General features: G+C 36.4%; 1 protein-coding gene and 1 pseudogene across 3 annotated transcripts in view; both read left to right on the top strand.

Annotated features, from left to right (window-relative positions):
* Window positions 1-17,894, top strand: part of EYA3 (EYA transcriptional coactivator and phosphatase 3) — a 104,326-nt gene that overhangs the window by 985 nt on the left and 85,447 nt on the right. Inside the window, exon 2 of one of the 3 annotated variants that reach the window (XM_072827557.1) lies at window positions 13,941-14,103. The exons of the other annotated variants lie outside the window; for them this stretch is intronic. The gene's annotated coding sequence lies outside the window, so the exon portion shown is untranslated. The remainder of the gene's footprint in view (window positions 1-13,940; window positions 14,104-17,894) is intronic. 3 annotated transcript variants of the gene reach the window in all.
* LOC140634080 (large ribosomal subunit protein eL19-like) lies at window positions 10,992-11,831 on the top strand (annotated as a pseudogene).

Raw genomic sequence — 17,894 nt, forward strand, 5'->3', positions numbered from 1 at the left:
GCACAGCTGAGGCAAAAATGCGGATAATCTTGGGACGATCATCTCTGTTTCTGCATAGGCTTTACTTACAGAACAGTTGCTATGACAGAGGACGGTTTCTTGGGAGATTTTTTAGCCCCAGATTTAATAAGCTTATTGCCAAAAATTTTAGTGTCACTGAAATATTTTCTGCTAAAGAGCGCACTGTAGTAATTTCGCACTAAGTTTTCTTTATTTGAACTCAGTGTGCATATGTATCTTTATCCTTACCTCTTAGAAATTTTCATTTTTACTCTATTGACAAGTTTTCTATTTTTCTTCCTGTTTCTTCATAAGCCAGACATTACAGTACATTATTACATTGACTATTATTCTGTTATTTTTTCTTTACTATTTTTACCTTTTAAGAATTATTTATTTATTTATTTATTTATTTTAGAAAGAGTAGAAGCAGGAGGGGCAGAGAGAGAGAGAATCCCAAGCAGACTCCATGTTGAGTATGGAGCATAATGCACTGGATCTCACGACCTGAGCCCAAACCAAGAGTCCGACACTTAACTGACTGTGCCACTCGGGCAGCCCCTCCACCTTAGCCTTAGAACCGTCTTTTTCTCATTTGAGACTTAGGCTTTTAATTTCTTAAATTTCTCTGATGGCTCATAGTCACCTTTAAGATGAAGAGATCAGGGACACCTGGGTGACTCTGGTTGAGCATCTGCCTTTAGCTCAGGACTTGATCCCAGACTCAAGATTTTCAAAAAAATCTTTAAAAAAAAATAAGTTGAAGAGATTGGATTTAATAGTGGTTAGTTCCTATTTCTCAAATTTTGTGATCTGAGGTATATTTTGAGACACAGGATTGGATAATTTTTACTTTTGTTTTTCTGATGTTTATGGTGGTGTGTAGCATTTGATTGCAAATATTTTTGTGTGAGCAGCTTCTGAAATATAAATTATGCTCTGAAATTTAGTACTTAAGTGAACAGAATAAATACAGCTTTTAGTGTCCGTTTCACTTCTGATTACTGAGTTACAGAAAAGTTTCATTATGTGATACATATACATATGCAAGCATAGCATAGACCTTGGCTCATTCCAGAATTGGGCTACTCCCTTCAGCTATTTTTAGCAAAGGACTTTGGAGCTTGGCCATACTAGTCCTAGAACCTACAGAGAAGTACCCTTCTGGGTGGCTTTCAGGCCTCATCTAACGGCTGAGAGCTCCTTACCCATACCTCTTATCTTCCCCACCACCTACACTGGAAACCCTAGTTTCTGTTCAGCCTGATCTTATTATTTTGCATCCTTAAAAACTAACTCCAGTGAGTATGGGCTGACTCTGTTTCCTTACCTCCTGGTTTGTGGACTTTTTTTTTTTTTAGCCACAGATATTTCATAGAGAAACATTTGGATTGATGTAAGGCCCTCTTTTAACCTTTATCATCTCTGAACTTTTTCTTTCTTGAGTATGTCGTAAGTCTAAACCTAGATGAATTTCTACTACGGCTGGAGGGAACCACAGAGCTCAGACTTACCCCTTCATTTTACAATAAGGAAATCAAGACAAAGAATTGGTGATTTTTCTAAGGTCAGTTTTTACAAATAAAGAAGTCTTGTCCATGCATTCAGAAGTGGGTTTTAGTTCCCTCAAAGTTGCAGATCAGAGAGTACAACGTAGTATTTAGTGGTTCATTTCAATACATTTGTATCACAGGAATGAGTTTTAAGATAAGAAACTTATGACAGATTTTTAAATGCAAGGCTGGAGTCATTTTGCCTTCAAAGGCGGATTCTAGAAAGAAATTGTGTAGAAGTTGAAATTAGTCTTAGGGAGTCTCTTTTCTTCTTCTATAAAAGCCTTTACATGAAATGAACATCCCATGGTCTCACTGGAGCAATTGTGCTCATGCTCCTGGTCTTCTTACCCAGAACTAATAGATTTTCTGTTTACTAAAAAGCCTGCCTGTCTTACCCAGCTTCCAAAGAAATAAAAATATCACTAGAGACAACTTAGTGTATATGTTTGTAATGTTCAGGAGAGGAATCACTGTCAGTTTTCTATAGAAATTTCTCCTTTAGTTTGGCAGTCTTAACTTGTGACCCTGAAGTCTCAATTTAAAATAAATTTCTGCATATTATTTTATGCCTGTCAGGTTTTCTGGTTTTTTTTTTTTCTTATTTTACTTTTTAAGGATTTTATTTATTTATTCATAGAGACAGAGAGAGGTAGAGACATAGGCAGAGGGAGAAGAAGCAGGCTCCCTATGGCGAGCCCCATATGGGTGGGACTCTGGGATCACAACCTGAGCCAAAGGCAGATGCTTAACCACTGAGCCACCCGTGTGCCCCAGGTTTTCTGTTTTTATTTGGTTTAATTATTTTGCTGTTTTGTCATTTTCCTTGTTACTGTGCTTTGTTTTACATGGTTTAATTTTTATTCTTGAACCCTGGAATATGTTTTAAGGAAAGTGCAGCTTTAAAAATTCCAGAAGCAAAGTACACCTCTACCATGCCCTTACCTTTTGTACCTTGCAGTGTGATGGTTTCTGTGATTTGCCTAAGCCACTTCATAACTTCATTCTTTTTGTTTTGCTTTCAGATAAAAGGCTGATAAAACTTCTATTTTGGTAGTTGTTTGTCTAAAAGACTTTTGTGTTCTGCATATAACGGCAGGATATTTTACCTTTTGTGTATTTTAAATGGAGGAAGAATAGTTAAAAATAGTTAACATATACTAGTTTAACATAGAAATAGTTCAAAATGTATTTAAAAATATTAGGAATAGGGCAGCCTGGGTGGCTCAGCGGTTTAATGCTGCCTTCAGCCCAGGGCCTAATCCTGGAGACCCCGGATTGAGTCCCATGTTGGGCTCCCTGCATGGGGCCTGCTTCTCCCTCTGCCTGTGTCTGCCTCTCTATCTCTGTGTTTCTCATGAATAAGTAAAATCTTAAAAAAAAGGGATCCCTGGGTGGCGTAGCGGTTTGGCGCCTGCCTTTGGCCCAGGGCGCGATCCTGGAGACCCGGGATCGAATCCCACGTCGGGCTCCCGGTGCATGGAGCCTGCTTCTCCCTCTGCCTATGTCTCTGCCTCTCTCTCTCTCTCTCTGTGTGACTGTCATAAATAAATAAAAATTAAAATGTTTAAAAAAAAAATCTTAAAAAAAAAAATAGGAATAGTTTTTCTTCTCATACATTCATTTATGTCAAGGGATTATTACATTTTGAATAAAGTTGAAAATAGGTGTACTTTCTATTTGCTAATGAACCTAAAAATACAGGTGCATGTTCTTATATAGAATGTATGGCATAAACTGAATATGTTTTATTGGCAGAGAACATAGCAAACCATACCATCATCTTGATATCTTTATTTGGTCCCATCAATCTAAGTCCTAGTATCTAATTATTAAATGTAAAAATAATTGAGTATTTTCTTTGTTATTTATAGTATATTTAAAGACAGTTATTTGGGAATTGCTAGGTGGTTGAGCATCTGCCTTTGGCTCAGGTTGTGATCCCAAGGTCCTGGGATGGAGTCCCGCATCAGGCCCCCTGCAGGGAGCCTGCTTCTCCCTTTGCCTATGTCTCTGCTTCTCTCTGTGTGTCTGTCATGAATAAATAAATAAAATAATTAAAAACCCCAGTTATTTGAAATATGGACTTCATAAAATTTATCTTTACTATTTTCTCCTTTTAAATATGTAGTAGTATTTTACTTTTTTTTTTTTTAAAGTAATCTAGTCTGCGCCCAACATGGGACTGGAACTCGTGACCCCGAGATCAAGAGTCACATGCTCTACCGACTGAAGCAGCCAGGTGCCCCTGTATTAGTATTTTAAATCAAAAAAGGAAATTATAAATAGTGCTATCCTTTCAACCTCCATTGAAATCATAAAACTCATAAAACTCTTAGAATAGCAATAGTGGGAACATACCTCAACATAATAAAGACTGTATATGACAAAGCCATCACAAACATAGTCCACAGTGAAATATTGAAAGCTTTTTTCTCTAAAATCAGAAGCAAGACAAAGATGCCTCCGCTCTTACCCACTGTATTTATTCAGCATAGTATTGGAAGTCCTAGCCACAACAATTACACAAAGAAAAAGAAAATGTATCCAAATTGGTAAGGAATAAGTTAAACTGCTATTATTTGCAGGTACCTAATTCTACATGTAGAAAACCTAATGTCTCCCCAGAAATGTGTTAGAATTAATGAATTCAGTAAATTTGCAGGTAAAACATCAATATGCAAAAATCTGTTGCATTTCTACACAATAATAATGAACTATCAGAAAGAAAAATTAACAAAACAATCCCATTTATAATGGCATCAAAAAGAATAAAATGTCTAGGAATAAGTTTAACCAAGGAAGTGAAAGACCTGTATACAGAAAACTATAAGACATTGATTTAAAAATTGAAGATGACACAAATAAATGGAAAGATAGTCCATGTTCATGTATCAGAAGAATATTATTACGATGTCCATACTACCCAAAGCAATCTACAAAATCAGTGCAATTCCTTTCAAAATTCCAGTGACATTTTTCACAGAACTGGAACAAATAATTCTAACATTTGGGTGGAAAATTTTTTTTAAAAAGATAAGAAAGAAAAAAAATACTGCTGACTTAACTGTAAGTTAACAGATCCTTCCCAAGGCAGTCTAGTACTTTAACGTCTTAAAGATCTTACTACAGATTGTGTTGGATGCACTTTAACTTATTAGCTTGGTTAATAATTTGTACTAGGTAGACTTGCTTTTATTTGCTGTAGAAAATAGCAATAATCTTTGTAATACATTTCTTTTAGCAAATTTATTTTGGGTCCCTACTATGTTCGGTTTCAATAATACATGTACAGGCTGCTCATGTGAACTAGGTAACATTATGTAAGAATGACATTTACACTTAAATCCTGAATTTGGTTTTCTTTCTACATATTTGAATTAAACTATAGGATGTAATATAACCTATATCACCAGGTGGTAGCAAAAAAAAAAAAAAAAGCAGAAGGAGATAACATAATTAGAATTAAACTTTCATCCTAAGAAAATGTTATTTCAACCAGTGACAATGGTATATGATTTTTTAAAGATTTTATGATTTTATGTTTTCAAAACACTGGTTTCTCATCAGTAATCTAGTTTGAGGTTCTTGTGTTAATTTGCATCAGTTTAATATAAAATCATGTTCTTTATAGGTACAGTTAAATCAATTTCATTTGGGAGTCTTCACAAATGAACTGTAAAAATCTATAATGGTAAAACAGTAAACATAAAAGCAGCTTTAGGGGATCCGTGGGTGGCTCAGCGGTTTAGTGCCTGCCTTTGGCCCAGGGCGCGGTCCTAGAGACCTGGGATTGAGTCCCATGTCGGGCTCCTGGCAGAGAGCCTGCTTATCCCTCTGCTGTGTCTCTGCCTCTCTCTCTCTATGTCTAAAATAAATGAATGAATGAATATATATATAATGAAATATATATATTTATATATAATATTATATATTTATATATAATAAATTCATTCATTTATATATAATAAATTCATTATATTCATATATATATATATATATAACTATTCCGTGTGGTTTAACTCTTTAATTATATTAACTCTTTAATCTTTACAACCCTGTGAAGTAAGTACTGTTCTTATCTCCATTTTACAAATGAGGAAACAAGGCACAGAAGTTATAAAACTTGCCCAAAGTAACACAGTTAGTTGGGCAGCTGGGTTTGAACTTAGTCTTTCTGGCTTCAGAGTTCATGATCTTTTTGTACAGAGTTCTACTAGTTTAGTGATTTCTTCCTTTATAGCTTAAGGAAAACAGGACCAGGTCTTTGCCTCTTAAAAAAATTATCTTGTGGAAGTTAGTTACTTTTGAGTTTTTGGAGAAAAGGCAGTATTTTTAATAAAGTGCATTTTATATTACTAACATGTCTTACTTGATCTTTTTTTTTTTTTTTTGTAAGATTTTATTTATTTATTCATGAGAGACAGAGAGAGAGGCAGAGACACAGGCAGAGGGAGAAGCAGGCTCCATGCAGGAAGCCTGACCTGGGACTCGATCCCAGGTCTCCAGGATCACACCCTGGGCTGCAGGCGGCGCTAAACTGCTGCACCACCGGGGCTGCCCTTCTTGATCTTAATATTTTTTCTTTCTTTGATCTGCAAAGTATTCAACAAATTTATGTCTCAAACTCTGAAATCTTAATGTTCCCAATATGAATTTAACAACTTAGAAATACAAAACGAAACTAAAACTAAAATTTCTGACTTACCTGTGTTTCATTTCCAAATTTGGAACTTTGTGCAAAACTAAATGTTTTTAGTTTTACTTAGAAAAGAGGAGGAGAATTTTGACAAATCAATTCCTTTGTAAATTAAAAAATGCAAATAGTCATTTAGAATATCATTAATCATATTAGGATACTTCTTTGTGCTTTTGTTATTCCCAAATATAAAAATTTTTGTTGCGTCTCCAAGGGAAGGAGATGATTTTATATCAGTTGAGGTGGTAGTTTAAGAATCTGGGACTGAGATAGGAGAAGTGATTTTTCTGAGTATTTTAAAAACAGTTGAGAATCATGGGATCTGGTTAACAGAAAAAAACTACAGTTATTTCTGGTAAGAAGTGACACTTGGTTAGGGATACTACTTATTTTTTACATATTAACTCCACTTGTTAATTCAGACATAAGTACACCCTTTTTCATAGTAGCTTTTTTCTTTTTTTCTTTTTTTGAGAAAAATACTATTATGGAGCTGAAAAGTCTAGGCTTTGCTATGATAATTTACTTATTGGTGTTTAGAATGTACTTTGGTTTAAACATTTAATATTTGTTTCAAAAGAAGCTCTTTTATGTGTGTTTGATAATCAGTTTCTCTTCTAAAATTTCAATAGTACTTTTACCTGAAATTTAATAATGTAATTACTGAATTTACAAAAATTGTTTATTGCTATCAGCACTGTTACTATGGGAATAAATTAGAATGATTAGCTCTTAGGTGGGATTGAACTTTATTCTTTAGTTTCCATAGTAGTTGAAAAAGATTTAGGTCAGATTTACCTGTTGTTCCTCCTTTTTTCAAAATAAGAGGGAATTTTAATTTAGCACAATGATGTTAATTTTTTTTCCTACTAGATTGATATGATAGCTTCACTCTCTTTATCGACAGCATCATAGAAAATAATGTGTACGTGACTTGGTTTTTAGAAAATTAGAATTTAGAGAACATTTTAGGATAAAAAAATAGTATTTACAGGTCTTATTTTTTTAAAAAGTGTTACTAATTCACTGAAATTTTCAAATCTGCTTTTTCTTTTTACCACATCTTTGCTGTAGATTCGGAAGCAATGATTAGATAACATTGATGAATAAGTGTTCATGAGAGTGAGAATTGAGAGCTTTTGCAAAGAAAATAAGCCATCTCTAACATTGGCGTGACATTTAATAGCTAGATGAACAGAAAATCTTTGCTTTATCTCATTTTTGTGTATCTCCTGTTAGTATGTATTTATTTAATGTCGGTACCTCACATTCTGTGAAATTGTTTATTTGGAATAACTGTTAAACTATTAATTCTTATGCAGATGGTTTTCTTTTTCAGAGGGTTGCCTTAAAAATACTGTAATTTAGAGAACCACCAAAATTCTGAATGTTATTTCCTATGTAGTTTGAAGTGGATATTTTTCTCCTATTGTCTGGCATTTTCTTTTATTCTGATAAAGTGGCTTTCAAATTTTTTTGATCAGGACCCACTATAAGATGCAGTTTTTCATTGTTACCCAGTACTCACATATATATGTGTATTATCCAATACTTGTACATATTAATGTACATATTAATGTTTAAAATTGAAACAGGAGTTTTGTGAAAGTGTTATTTTTACTACTGGATGTGAATTGTAATATTTTCTACTCTATTTTGTTTTACTGTATTTCATTTAAAACTGTTGATCTCCACTAAGTTAATAAGATATTAATACATTTTACCTGCAGTTTGAAAAATTCTAATGACTGCTAGATTTTTTCCAATATTGTTTTTTTGGAATTGAAAATGTTTGAGTTTGTTACTTTTTTCTCTGAAATGTATCTTGAATCTGTTAAGCTTTTAATCTAAATAACTATGCAGAACAATTAAGAGAGGGAGACTCTATTGCCAATTGCCATTACTGTCATCTCTGTTCTTTACTGTGTCCAGGCATATCATTTTAAAAACTGCAATAATAAAGAATCGGGAGGTTGAAAACACTTGTTCACATGTAGAACTTCTATCATTAGAATCCTTTGCTAGGTTCCAAATAATAGTCAAAGTTTAAGTTGATGAAGTTGCTTTTCACAAATTTTGTTTCTGCCCTTGGCAGCTAATCAAAAGGTTACAAAGCTGCTTTATTCTACTTTCTTCTGGCCCCAATCCAGTCCTTGTAAACCAAAAAAGAGACCTGAGGAGTGAAGCAGTTTGCTTGTGTGTATATGGTCAGGTGAAAGTAACATGTCTAAAGAGTAGACTGCACGTATGTATTGTCCTGACTCCTTTCCTGTAATCACAAAGGGGAAAAGAGAGTAGAGATATCAACAGTTCCTAGCATATCGTAGCCAATAAGTGAGGCAGGGTCAGCAGCATACTCTACTGTTTGTTTTTTTTTGTCACCACCACCTCCTAACATTTACTAAGCACTTACTATGTTCCATGCACTATTTAAAGCACTTCACTTGGGGCGCCTGGCTGGCACAGTCAGTTAAGCATCCAACTCTTGGTTTCAGATCAGGTCATGATCTCAGGGTCATGAGATGGAGCCCTGTATGGGGTTCTGTGCTCAGTGCAGAGTCTGCTGGGTATTTTCTCTCCCTCTGCCCCTTCCACTTGTGCGCATGCGTGCACAAACACGCTCTCTCTTTCTGTCTCTAAATAAATAAATCTTAAAAAAATAATAAAGCACTTCATTCGCTTGGGAGGCCTAGGAGAATGAGAATGAGAGGATAAAGAAGAAAATTGCCTCTTTATTATTATCTGGCTTGTGAATTCTGGCTACTGGTGTAGCATGGCATAGCATGCATTTTTAGCTTGGTCAGCCTTTTAAAGTCATCAGCACTGTCTGTGATGTTCCATATTGAATGGTACATAGCTGTGGTTTGAGACCTCAGACTTTGAAGCGAGGCTGCCTGGGCTTGAATTTCAGGTTGGTGTCTTCCTAGGTAAATAACCTTGGGCAAGTCATTCTCCGTACTTTAGTTTCCTCATCTGTAAAATGGTGATAATGATAAATAGTACCTATCATAGACTTATTGAGAGGATCAAATGAGTTATACATGTAAAGTACTTAGAACGGTGTTCTAACCCATAAAAAACATTCCATAAATGTTAGTTATTAATAACTCACAACTCACAGTTGGATCTCCTAAAAGTACTTGTGACCATGATGAGTTCTGTGTATTTGCTAAGTAACAGTCTGTGATTGACATTCAATGTTTTATTGTCCAGGAGCTTGAAAACAGCGTTTCTTGGAAAGGACTCATAGGGAAAGTTGTTATATAGGGTATTGGGAATCAAAGCCAAATAAGAAAGGTAAAGCTACAGGTCCAACTTATTTAATCTTTCATAGGAATCTCTTGTTATTTGGACCATACACTTAATAATCTAAATACTTTTCCCTTTGAAAAACTAAGGGCAACTAGTTATCAAATTGACTTTCACTCAAGACCAGATTTCTTTCCTGAATTTATCTTACGCCTAAGATACTTATTTATTATTTTTCTTTAACAAATAGCTATATCATGTTTCCTGTAGTGCCAGGCACTATCCTGAGAGCTTCACAAATATTAACTCATTTAAATCTTATGATGAAGACACATTATTATTATTCCCATTTTATTTATCTATTTATTTATTTATTTATTATTTATTTATTATTCCCATTTTACAGATGAAGTAACTGGGACATAGGAAGGTTATAAATAAGTAAACTCCCATACCTTTTATCAGGGTGGAGCTGGGATTTGAGCCTAAGTAGTCTGGCTCCAGAGTTAATGCTTCAAGGTTGCCCAGCCTGCTTCTTCTAGAGGTGAATTATGTTGAAAAGAGTAAAATAACAGGTGTTCAAACTTCACTACTACTGTGAAACTAATACAACTCTGTGCATTAACTACATTGGAATTAAATTTTTTTAAATATAGAAAAAAATTCACTATTCCTCACCTTGTGCTGAAATGACAGTACTGAATTTTTGGCTGATGTATTCTCAAAAGAGTAAATAAGTTTGGGGAAATAAAACATTAATAGAAGAACTGAACCTAGATTTTATAGTTTTGACAACTGAAGACATACATTTCAAAAGACTTAGTTCTGTTAGTATAGTGTAAGATAAATTTGATCTGAATAATAGAGAGTTGGTAATTAAATATATAGATAGATTTATAGGAAGTGATACAGTTTTGTTTTTCAAAGGTGGAAGAAATAGGGTAAAAATTTTTCTATATAACTGGAAAACACATTTATAGGTGTCGTGCCCAAGATTGCGAATCCGAGAAACCACCAAGGAGCCGACACCGATGCAAACACAGGAGGGTTTATTTACAAGCTCGAGCTTGGGTCCAAGTATACCCGACACAGCGGAGCAGGGACTTGGACCCCGAGACTAAGAGCCCTAGCAGCTTTATAGGGGCCAGTGGCCAATGGGATATACAGAAAGTTGCAGTCATGTCCACACGCAGGTGGCCAGTTGAATTACATCTCCCCCTATAGTATCCATTTGAGCTGGCCTATTTGGTCAGAATCGGGGGTGTAGTTTTGGCAGGCACAAGACGGGGTTACATTGTTATGAGCCGATTTCCGATTAGGGTGTGCCCAGCGGTTTGGCTAGGGTGGGGCAGCGCCTTAAGCAATAAGCAGGTTATGTGGGGGTCATACAGGAGGTGGCAGGTGTAGCACAAAATGGAGTTAGTCCTGCTCTGCTTGTCCAGGGGTAGGGGATTTTTGTTAAATTTCCTGGGTCCCACATAGGATATTCATACTGGAATTAAACCATGTATCAGGCCATAGCACCTATAGAAAAAAATTGCGATTCTCTTAGAAATGTTAACCTCACAGATCAAAGAAGGATAAAGAAAATTTTGGGTTCTTTCCTTTTGCTGCTGGCCGCAGCCATTAGTATGCTCATGCTTCAGAAGAGGCTTGCCTCCAGTGTCCTCCACTGTGGCAAAAAGAAGGTCTGGTTGGACCCCAATGAGACCAATGAAATTGCCAATGCAGACTCCCGTCATCAGATACGAAAACTGATCAAAGATGGGCTGATAATCCGGAAGCCTGTGACTGTCCATTCCCGAGCTCGGTGCCGGAAAAACACTCTGGCCCGACGGAAGGGCAGGCATATGGGCATTGGTAAGAGAAAAGGTACTGCCAATGCTCGAATGCCTGAGAAGGTAACGTGGATGAGGAGGATGAGAATTCTACGCAGGCTGCTCAGAAGATACCGTGAATCTAAGAAGATTGACCACCACATGTATCATAGCCTCTACCTGAAAGTGAAGGGTAACATGTTCCAGAACAAGCGGATCTCATGGAACACTTCCACAAGCTGAAGGCAGACAAGGCTTGCAAGAAGCTTCTGGCTGACCAGGCTGAGGCCCGCAGATCTAAGACAAAGGAGGCCCGCAAGCGCCTTGAAGAGCGGCTCCAGGCCAAGAAGGAGGAAATCATCAAGACTCTCTCCAAGGAGGAAGAGACCAAGAAATAAAACTCCCTCTCTCTTGTCTGTACATAGTGGCCTCAGCATGAATCAGATCAGTTATTCAATAAAACAAACCTTTATCTGCCTAAAAAAAAAATAAAAAGAAAAAAAAAAAGAAAAATTTTGGAGGCTTTGAGTTCCATGGAGTCTGGATCTGGCACATTAAATAAATTCTTAGGTTTGTGATTGACAAGTTACTAAAAACAGAAAGAGTTGGAAGGATTGTAGTAGAACTGTTAGATTATTATTAAGCTCACTTTGACAAATCTAATTCAGATTAACTCATTCCTTTGCAATACTTTTTACTATGGTTTTGGAATTTTTCTTGTAGAACACATCCCCCTATTTTATCAGAAGCTTGTGGGGGGAAAGTTTTTTTAATTTTTATTAAAGGTTATTTTATAGACAGCTTGAAGGGATGATTTTCCAAGAAATAATATTAGGTTAAGAACAATTCTTCTTAGAGAATCTGTTCCTGATAAAGTATTTTTCTTATTAAGAACGTGGTACAGGGTGGCTCAGCGGTTGAGTGTCTGCCTTTGGCTCAGGGCGGGATCCTGGAGTCCCGGGATCGAGTCCCACATCGGGCTCCCTGCATGGAGCCTGCTTCTCCCTCTGCCTGTGTCTCTGCCTCTCTCTCTGTGTCTCTCATGAATAAATAAATAAAATCTTAAAAAAAAAAAAAAAAAAGAACGTGGTACAGCCTAAGTGTATTTTTTAAAAATTATTTCTCTGTAAGTTCTGATAGTATTCTGTTAAGTGTGAAGTTACTATAAATATTCGTACAGCTGACAATACCATGATATGTCGGTCAGTCATACTTCCCAAATAAAGTAACCAGAAGAATTCACCAACTTTACCACAGTCAGTTGGCTGGGCTGTTTATTTATGGAAGGAGTTCACCACCGTGGTGATGGCTTTTGTCTGTCTGCAGACAGTTCTGCAGGGAAGGTGTTGTTGGTTATAATTTTTTCCCCCACAGAAATGTAATTTGCGTTGATGCCTGAATTGTGAGAGCTAAAAGGCTTTCTTAGGGTCCCTTGAAAGAGAGCTTTAAGGTGGGTCAGCTTTAAGGTGGGTCAGCTTGCAAAATAATAAACATAAGTCATCAGTCAGTTAAGCATCTAGCTCTTGGTTTCAACTTGGGTCATGATCCCAGGGTTGTGAGATATTTTTGTCTACTTCAGCAGGACTCGAGTACAAAGGACTTTGAGTAATATGTTAGATATGTTAGATGTTTTTTGAAAGGTAATATATCAAGAAAGGTTGCCATCATTTGATGAGACTGGTGAATTTCTGAAAGATAAACAAGGAGATGGGATTTAATAGAGAGTAGGAGAAGAAATCACAGCTGGAAGTATATGTAGAAGTTCCAAAAATGTATCAGACTCCAAGAAACAATTATGAAGAAATTGAAGGGTGCTTGGAGCATAAATCAGTTTCCGGCCCTTACTCTTGATTTTGAGCATCTGGTGTTTGTCTCCTGGATAAAGCCTGGAGAAATGCTTTCAAGACACATTGTACAGTCTGCTTGGAGAGGGCATGTGTTTCCCTCTGGTCTATTCTCCCCTTGGAGTTTAGTGTATATTAAACAAATTATGTCATTCTCTAGCTTGAAGCACCCATTGCCTTCCCAAATTCCATATCATGTGTTACAAGGCGGTATGTGATGTGGCTCTTGCCTGCTTCTCAGTCTTCATTTCCAACCATTCCTTCACTTTCTAATACTGGTCTCTTTGCTATATCTCAAACATGCCAAGATGTTATCCTTTCACTTTTTTTATTCTTGTTTTCTTCTGAAACCTCTTCCTTTGCATCTGCTTATAACTCTCTCCTTTTCATTATTCAGAACTCTGCTGAAATATTACCACCTCAGAGAAATTATTACCCTATCTGAAATAGCTCCCCTGTAGTCCGTTGTTGTCTCTTTGTGTTCCTTTCCATAGTACTTATTACTTTGTAAAATTATATTACCTTATGTATTTGTTCATCTTCCTATTAGAATATAAGTTCCTTGAGGCTGGGGATTTTGTGTTTATCACTGAATTCCCAGTATCTAAGCTAATGGAGGGCACATAGTACACATTCAATGAATATTTTATAAATGAATGAATGAATTTTGGGATTAGAAAAAGAAGAATGAGGAGTCTGAAGTAACTATAGACTGCTATAACAAAAGTAGAGGAAATGAAATGCAAAGTGACTAGCTAAGTCTGGTATTTCTCCCTAGGATAAAGCTTTGATAGCTATTCCAAAGTGAAAGTCATGGCATAAGAGGCCAGAGATATCCCTAATAATTTATTTGATGTTCAGAAGAGATGGATTCATATCCGGAAAGCAGATTACCTGCGGACACTGATGAACTGTATATTTCACCCCTCTTCCATAATACCGTAAGTGAATGTATATAACTAGAACCTACCTATACAACAGATGAACAAAAATTCTCATCTACTCTGAGGGAAAAAAGTAAAACTCCCAACTGTAAAAATGAACTCTAATAGTCTAGATTTAATCATTTGAGGAAAAGTAATGTTATGAAAAAAGATGATTCTTTTTGCAGCTGACACTAAAGGAAATAGAGAATAGTATGAACTGAAGATTTTAAAGATAAGCATTTTTTAGTAATTTCAGAGGAAATAAATAATGAAATAAATGTAAATATTGAAATTTTGAAGAGAAAAATTCAAAAGCAAATATAGCAAAATAATAAACATAAAGATTGAGCTAAGGGTTGCCTAGGTAGCTCAGTTATTTAAATGTCGGACTCTTGATTTAGGCTCAGGTCATGATCCCAGAGTCATGAGGTCCAGCTCCACATCTGCTCTGTACTGGGTGTGGAGGGTGTTTAAGATTCTCTCCTCACGGGGATCCCTGGGTGGTGCAGCGGTTTAGCGCCTGCCTTTGGCCCACGCAATCCTGCGATCCTGGAGGGCGCAATCCTTGAGACCTGGGATCGAATCCCACATCGGGCTCCCGGTGCATGGAGCCTGCTTCTCCCTCTGCCTATGTCTCTGCCTCTCTCTCTCTCTCTCTGACTATCATAAATAAATAAAAAATTTAAAAAAAAAAAGATTCTCTCCTCACCCCCCCCACCCATCACTCTCATCACCCTACCCCTAGCTCCACTGGGGCTAGCTTCCCCCCCCACCAAAAACAAACAAACAAACAAAAAAAAAAAACAAAAAAAACTGAGTTAAAGGAGTTTCTCAGTTAAAGTGCAGGATGTCAGCAGTAATGACAGTGAGAACCTCTGAAATTCTCCCTTCCATAAAAGCAATGGGAACCTGGGCAGACACAATCAACTGTTTCAGAACTCTGAAAATTAACCATAGGCTTACAGTAAACTGGGAGTATTTATTCAAGAAAAATGGCCACATTTCAGGAAAAACAGTAAACTTTGTAGCAGTTTAACTTGCCCAAGTGCCATCCTCCTCTCTCTAATTCCATGGTAACTTTGAAAACCAGCAGCCCCCCAGGATGCCTGGGTGGCTCAGCAGTTGAGTGTCTGCCTTTAGCTCTGGCATGAGGCTGGGGGTCCTGGGATGAGTACCCACATCAGGCTCCTCCCCACAGGGAGCTTGCTTCTCCCTCTGCATATGTCTCTGCCTCTCTGTGTCTCTCATGAATAAATAAAAAAGTTTTTTAAAGGTAAGTTTATGGTCTTTTTAAGGAAGCCAATGAAATGTTGATTCTAAAACTTCATGAAAACCACAAAATAAGAAACTGTGGAAGAATCTTACAAGTATCAATGTAAGAATCTTAAATTCAGTACTAGAAAATAGAATTTAACAGTTTTTTTTTTCTATTTTATTTTATTTATTTATGATAGGCACACAGTGAGAGAGAGAGGCAGAGACATAGGCAGAGGGAGAAGCAGGCTCCATGCACTGGGAGCCTGACGTGGGATTCGATCCCGGGTCTCCAGGATCACGCCCTGGGCCAAAGGCAGGCGCCAAACCGCTGCGCCACCCAGGGATCCCAATTTAACAGTTTATTAAAATAATATTCTACAATCCAAGAGTTTGGTTTCTGAAATAAATGCATATATGGCTCAATATTAGAACATCTATTAACAAGTTTTAATAGATGATAGAAAAACTGTATGATCATTTTGGATGCCAGAAAAGCATTTGACCAAATTAATATCCTTTCCTGATAAATACATGTAAATGTAGATAATAAAGCTATCGAAGTTGTAGACAAAAGTATGAATGTATAAGTTGGAGAAGGCTAAATAGGGCATAAATTCTAGAAAGCACAAAGGGAAAAAAGATTGACAAGTTTTATTTCTTAAAAATCATGCTTTCTATTTTGCAATTTGAGATCATGTTTTACTTGTTGAGTTAGGCAAGAAATTTAAAAGATGGTACTTGGTGCTGGTTAAGGCACAGCAAAGTGGGTATTAATGGTTGCAACCTTATTAGTAAATTGTCAGGATTGGCAGAGTTAGGGTTCATCAGAGAAGCAGAACTACTTAGAAGAAATATATGTACACATACACATACACAGATAAATAATACATGTGTGTTTGTAAGGGCTAAAGGTACCTAACCGGGCAGCCCCAGTGGTGCAGCGGTTTAGCTCCACCTGCACGTCGGGCGTGATCTGGAGACCTGGGATCGAGTCCTATATCGGGCTCCCTGCATGGAGCCTGCTTCTCCCTCTGCCACTGTCTCTCTCTCTCTCTCTGTCTCTATGAATAAATAAATAAAATCTTTTAAAAAATCAAATAAAAAAATAAAGGTACCTAACCTTGTGTGTAAAGAAGGCAATTCTCAAGTATCCCCAAAGAAATCTAGTACAGAGGGGCCAGTCAGCATCATCAGATCCTGCAGAAGTACACTTGTATATCCAAATCAAAGGCTTTGGCATGGAGAGGGAAACTGTCAACAAAATAAAAAGGCAATCTACTGAATGGGAGCAGATATTTGCAAATGACACATTTGATAAGAGGTTAATATCCAAAATATATAGAGAACATATATAACTCAACACTAAATAAGCAGTCTTCTGATTTTTAAGTCAGAGTAGACATTTTTCCAAAGTACACACAAAATAACAAATGTTGGTGAGGATGTGGAGAAAAAGGAACCCTTGTGTACAGTTGGTGGGAATGCAAATTGGTATAGCCACTGTGGAAAACAGCATGGAAGTTCCTCAAAATTAAAAATATAATTACCATGTGATTCAGTAATTCCACTACTGAGTATTTACCCAAAAGAAATGAAAATAGGGGGGATGGGTTAACTGGATGACGGGCATTAAGGAGGCACAGAATGAGATGACTGTATGTTGGCAAATTGAATTTAAATAAAATACAAAATAAAATTTTAAAATGGGAAAAGAAAATGAAAACACTAATTATTCAAAAAGATATATGCACCCCTATGTTTATTACTATTTACAGTAGCCAAGATATGGAAGCAACCCAAGTGTCCATTCACAGATGAATAAATATATGGTACATACACACATAGAATACTGCTATTCAGCCATAAAAAAAATAAAAGATCTTGCCATTTGCACCAACATGGGTGGACCTAAAGGGTATATAATACTAAGTGAAGTAAGTCAGAGAAAGATAAATACCATAAGATTTCACTCGTATCACACAAAACAAATGAACAAAGAAAAAGAGACCAAAAAAACCACTCTTAAATACAGAGAATAAACTGGTAGTTGCCAGAGGTGAGTGGGTGGGGCGTTGGTAAAGTCTAAGGAGACTACATTTACGATAAGCACTGATAGGACATACACAGATGTGGACTGAGAAAACATTAGTGAAAAAATTAACTCTTAATTTCCATAGGAAACATTTTATAGTGGTATAGAAACCAGAATACAAATTAAAGAATTGGAGTTTTAAATTTTGAAGTCCGATTTCTCTCTTTTTTTTTTTTTTTCTTTTGTGGGTTTGTAGTGGTTTCATACCTAAGAAATCCACTGGACTAAATAACCTGTGGATACGGTCCTACCTTATTTAGTCTTCCCCTCTTAGTGCATAGCAAGACACTTATGAATGCAAAGGGGACTAACAATTTGGGGGTACCTATATTTGTGTTAGACACATGGATTGTACTAGACTCTTTTTCTAAGTATTCATTGAATTTTAAAATGAATCTATATTTACAAGAGAGATAAGAGTGACTTGTCCAGGTCTTACAGCTAGTAGTTAACAGAG

The sequence above is a fragment of the Canis lupus genome, chromosome 5 (assembly GCF_048164855.1).
Source record: "Canis lupus baileyi chromosome 5, mCanLup2.hap1, whole genome shotgun sequence".
NCBI lineage: Eukaryota > Metazoa > Chordata > Mammalia > Carnivora > Canidae > Canis > Canis lupus.